This window comes from Chrysochloris asiatica, unplaced genomic scaffold, assembly GCF_000296735.1.
Source record: "Chrysochloris asiatica unplaced genomic scaffold, ChrAsi1.0 scaffold00011, whole genome shotgun sequence".
In the NCBI taxonomy this organism is placed as follows: Eukaryota; Metazoa; Chordata; class Mammalia; order Afrosoricida; family Chrysochloridae; genus Chrysochloris; species Chrysochloris asiatica.
This window is the reverse complement of record NW_006408529.1, coordinates 33087773-33093709: the sequence shown is the minus strand read 5'-3', so window position 1 is coordinate 33093709 and position 5937 is coordinate 33087773. Positions and strand designations below refer to the sequence as shown.

At 40.3% G+C, this 5937-nt stretch overlaps 1 pseudogene; it reads left to right on the top strand.

Moving 5' to 3' along the window:
• The first annotated feature begins 4836 nt into the window (after positions 1 to 4836).
• On the top strand, positions 4837 to 5808 carry LOC102840142 (annotated as a pseudogene).
• Positions 5809 to 5937: the final 129 nt, after the last annotated feature.

Below are 5937 nucleotides of genomic sequence, written 5' to 3'. Positions count from 1 at the left end.
GTCTGCAGATGCCTAAGTCATTGGACTGGTTTGTCATGCAGGCTCAGTGTTCTCTAATTACAAGCAGTCCACAGACACTTCAAAGACAGTTCAGTGAAAAGGAAACTCAGTCATGGCTGCTGAATGAACAAGGTGAGTCTGAAGGTTGCCAAAATAATCATATAGCATGTATAGTACTGGATACTTCTGGAAAAGATTTCCACTTATACCTTCAGTTTACAGGGAGTTTTTGCAAGCCATTATCAGAGACCTTCAGGAATCCATCATTGTATACTGTGCCACAGTCATAAAACTTACATCAGAAACAAGATGCTAAATCCCAGCCCAAGAGTTCTGCATCACTGTTCACATGGTGTGATTTCATGTTCTCTTTTCTTTGTCACTTGCTGGGGAAACAGATTAATCAAAACAGCAGAAATGTGTTATTTTTTTTCCAGAGCGATGGCTGTGAGTTCTTTCCTGTGTCTAGCTCTGGGATTTCACATAATGACGCTACCCACTAATATAAATTTTATCAGCCATGACTTAAATTCAACACCTGAATTTTGGCTTTCATCAAGTCTTGGACTCTGACCCTCACTTCACTTGGCTCCTGGAAATATTGTCTTGACCCCGACATATGCCATTATTTATATGTGCTGTGCTACCTTGGACTGGCTCCCAGGTTTGTGGTCTGGTAGTGACCTAGGGCCAACTTTCACTGGGTTTCCATCCCATGACCCATATCTGGTGGAGGAAGGAGCACAAGTTCATTAAAAATAGTTCAGGTTACTTAGCCCAGGCATAAAAGTATCCCAGTAGATATGGGCAAAGATGGTCTAATCCTGTCCGCCATCAACTTCCAGTGAGGACTTGGAGCTGTCAGTAAAGGAGCCAGATTTTCTAGGAATAGATTAGGTTAGATTGTTCACAATGAAAAGGATGGGTTTGCTGAAGCCCAAAGAGTTAGAAAAGTAGGGAATCTTTGCAAACGTGGAATTTTAAGTAACTGTAAGTAGACACACCAGCACCAAGATGAGGCAGAGACAGCACTAAAGCAATATTACAGGGTCTGTGATCTAAGGCCAGACAACAGCAAAAGCCAGTGTCAGGGGTGAAAATATTAAATGAGACAACAGTGAGAAATCCTTATCACAGTGACAGCTATTATTAATTTTTGAATATTTCTTGCCTCTAACTCTTGAATTTTCTATCTTGTATCACCATGGCACTCTTCTGTCTTTTATATTAATGAAATAATATATGTAAAACATCTGGCACATTTCAATATAAATACCAACAAATATTGCTGCTGTTGCTATTGTTACTGTTGATAATATTTTAGATGTGGCATGATTTGCCTATAATTATAAATTGAACTTATGATAAAGCTGAAATTTGAAACCAGGTCTCTGTAAGCCTAACCTCAACAGGGCTGCATTTAAAATATCCCAGACTAGTTTAAAAACTACCAATAGATACTTCTGATTTCTTTTAAATATATATTCACCTTTTTTGGAAACTTGGTTCTCTTGCTTTTCTATTTTTATTTGGCAACTTGAAATATCCATTTTTAACTGTAAACCTGCAGGAGATATTCACTTGCTAAAGGCTTGTTTCTTCAAGATACAGATGATAGGGTAAAATAGAGGGAGGAGAAAGGGGCTAGTGACAATGACAAGCACTAAATTCCTCTTGTGACTCATATTCTCTCTTTTCCCTGTGAGCCTAAAAACCACCCAGATGGCTAGCTACACTTGAAACGCTGGCAAGACAAGTGTTTGAAATGCTCCTTGTTTTAATATCTCATTGGATGAAAAACTATTTAGGTCCCCAAATTTCCAGCTTATCCACTAATATCAGGTGGGCCTTCTACCTTTAGGCTGTCAGATAAAGCCAGTCAAATCTAACTCACCACGAGTAGTAGTCACCCACAGCTACAATCAGAAAGCAGACAACAGGAAGTAGGAAACTAAGAGAGAAATCTGGAAATGGTATGTGTATCATTTATAGCAGAAAATGAGACACTTTTGAGAGTAAAAAGGGAACTTTTAGTTGTTCTTGTTGTTAAGTGCTGTCAAGTCGGTTCTGACTCATAGGGACCCTGTTTAGGGTTTCCAGGAAGTGGCTGATGAATTTGAGCTGCTGACCTTGCAGTTCAAACTGACCTTGCAGTCGAATGCATTATCCTGCAGCATCACAAGTATGCTGGTGGTTTAATGTTAGAAAATCTTCAATGTAATTTGCCAAAAAGCATAAAAACCGTATGATCCCCTCAAAAAATTTTAAAAAAGCACATGACAATATTCAATATCCTTTTATAAGCAAAACTCCCAGAAAATCATGAATAAAAAGGACTTTTCTCAATTTTATGTAATGTATATGAATATACTGAATATGCATACTGAAAACATTGATAACATTATACTTAATGGTTAAATATTGAATATTTTCTCCCTAAGAATGAAACTAAAAATGGTATTTTCACCATTTCTATTCAACATGGTATTAGAAGTCCCAGTTACTGCAGTGAAGAATAAGAAAATTAAAAGGTATAAATATCAGGAAGAAAAAACTGTAAAAAGATCAGTATTACTTAACTGTAATAATGCATGAAAAAAAATTTTATCTCGTGAATTTTGTAATGTTGCTGGATACAAGATCAACATAAAAAATGTGTTTATCAAGACTTACGGTGAACAACTGGACTAGGATATCATGTTTGGTAGGGTGGTGGGTCAGAGAAAAAGAAGAAGACCCCCCAATGAGATGGATTGGTCAGGTGGCAGCATTGATGGACTCAAGCATGGCAACATTAATGAGGTTGGCCCAGGGTCGGGCAGTGTTTCATTCTTTTGTGCACAGGGTCACTGAGTCGGTACCAACTCGATGGCAGCTAACAACAACAACAACAACAATGACTTATAATAGTGGAGTCCTGGTGGGGTGCTGAGAGTTAATGCACTTGACTGCAAGGTTGGTTGGAATTGCAAGGTTGGTGGATCAAACTCACCAGATGCTCCTCAAAACCCCATACAGGGTCACTATGAGTTGGAACTAACTCGATGGCTTGACTTAACAACAACAACAATTTATGACAGTATCAAAGCAAAAAATCACACTTAGGAATCAATTTAATAAAAGATGTAAGCCTACACTGAAAACTTAAACATTGTTGAGAAAAGTTAGAGAAATAAAGAAATATATATATCATGTTTATTCACTCCTCATCTGTCAGTTTGTCATCCTGTGGTGCCTTGTGAGTTGCTGTGATTCTTAAAGTTATGCCACCGGTATTTTAAATACCAGCAGGGTCACCCATGGTGGACAGGTTTCAGATGAGCTTCCAGATGAAGACAGACTAGGAAGAAGGAGAGATGAACTACTTCTGAGTATTTAGTCACTGGAAATCTTAGGAATAGCAGAAAAACACTGTCAGATATAATGCCAGAAAATGAGCCCCTCAGGATGGAAGGCACTCAAAATGTGACTGGGAAGAGCTGCCTCCTCAAAGTAGAGTTGACCATGATGATGTGAATGGAGTAAAACCCATGGGAATAAAGCCCATCATTTGCTGATGGGGCAAACTCAAAATAAAGAGAAACAGCTGTAAACATCCATTAATAATCGGAACATGGAATGTTTGAAGTATGCATCCATGAAAATTGGAAATTGTCAAAAATGAAATGGAATAAACATTGATATCTTAGGTATTTGGGAGCTGAAATGGACTAGTATTGGCCATTTTGAATCTGACAACCACATTTTACTCTGCCAGGAATGACAAATTGAAGAAGAATGGTGTTGTACTCATCATCAAAAAGGACATATCCAGATCAGCCATGAGGTACAATGCTGTCTGTGATTGGATAATATCCATGCGCCTACAGGGAAGACCAGTTCAATACCCCTATTATTCAAATTTATGCACCAACCACTAAAGCCAGTGAGGATTAAATAGAATTCTACCAACTTCTACAATCTGAAATTGATCAAACATGCAATCAAGATGTATTGATCATTACTAGTTATTGGAATGCAAAAGTTGGAAACAAAGAAGAAGGATCAGTAGTTGGAAAATATGGCCTTAATGATAGAAATCAGGCTCAAGTCAGATTCAGAAAAGAATGGATGAGGAATATCATTGCTGATGTCTGATAGATCTTGGCTGAAAGCAGAGAATATCAGAAAGATGTTTATCTGTGCTTTATTGACTATGCAAAAGCTTTCGAGTGTGTGGATCATGACAAGCTATGGACAACATTGTGAAATATGAGTATTCCAGAACACTTCATTGTGCTCATGAGGAATCTTTAAATGGATCAAGAGGCAGTTGTTCGAACAGAACATGGGAACACTGAATGGGTTAAAATTAAGAAAGGTGTGTGACAGAGTTGCATTCTTTCATAATACTTATTCAACATGTATGCTGAGCAAATACTCCAAGAATCTGGGTTATATGAAGAAAAACATGGCATGAGGATTGGAGGAAGACTCATTAACAACCTGTGATATGCAGATGATACAACATTGCTTGCTGAAAGTGAAAAGACTTAGAATATTTACTGGTGATGATCAAAGACCACAGCATACAGTATGGATTGCATCTCATGTAAATGAAAAAAAAAATCCTCACCACTGGACCAATAAACAACATTCTTATCAATGGAGAAAAGACGGAAGTTGTGAAGGACTTCATTCTTATTGGATCAACAATCAACAGTCATGGAAGCAGCAGTCAAGAAATCAAATGATGTATTGTATTAGGCAAATCTGCTAAACAAGGCTGTCTCCTCCTCCCCATTCGATAGACAGTCGCAACTTCTCTTGCAATACCAGTCACATCCTTGAGACAGGATGGTGAAGGTTAGAGTCAATGGATTTGGGTGCCTGATCACCAGAGCTGCTGTTAACTCTGGCAAAGTGGAGGTTGTTGCCATTAACCACCCCTTCACTGACCTCAACTACATGGTCTACATGTTTCAGTATGTTTCCACCCATGGCAAGTTCAATGGTGCTGTCAAGGCTGAGAACGGGAAGCTTATCATCAATGGGAAGCCCATCTCTATCTTCCAGGAGCAAGATCCTGCCAACATCAAGTGTAGTGATGCTGGTGCTGAATATGTTGTAGAGTCCACCAGTGTCTTCACAAACTTAGAGAAGCCTGGGGCTCACTTGAAGGGTGAGCCAAAAGGGTAATCATCTCTGCCCCTTCTACTGATGCCCCCATGTTTGTGATGGGCGTGAACCACGAGAAGTATGACAACTCCCTCAAGATTGTCAGCAATACCTCCTGTACCACCAACTGTTTGGCCCCCCTGGCCAAGGTCATCCATGAATCTTTGGCGTCATGGAGGGACTCATGACCACAGTCCATGCCATCACTGCCACCCAGAAGACTGTGGATGGCCCCTCTGGGAAACTGTGGCATGATGGCCATGGGACTCCCCAGAGCATCATCCCTGCATCTACCAGTGCCGCCAAGGCTGTGAACTGAGTGGGAAACTCACTGGCATGGCCCGTGTTCCTACTCCCAACGTGTCTGTCATTGACCTGACCCGCTGCCTGGAGAAAGTTCCGAAATATGATGACATCCAGAAGGTGGTGAAATAGGCATCATATGAACCCCTAAAAGCCATCTTGGGTTACACTGAAGACCAGGTTATCTCCTGTGACTTTAACAATGACACCCACTCTTCCATCTTTGATGCTGGGGCTGGCATTGCCCTCAACAACCACTTTGTCAAGCTCACTTCCTGGTATGACAATGAATTTGACTACAGCAACAGGGTGGTAGATCTTATGGTCCACATGGCCTCCAAAGAATAAGAGCCCCCTGGACCACCAGCCCCAGCAACAGCACTAGAAGCTACACACTGAGAAGCTCCCATCCTCAGTTTCCATCCAGACCCCCTGGAGAAGGGGAGGGACTTAGAGAGTCCAGACTTTTCATGTACC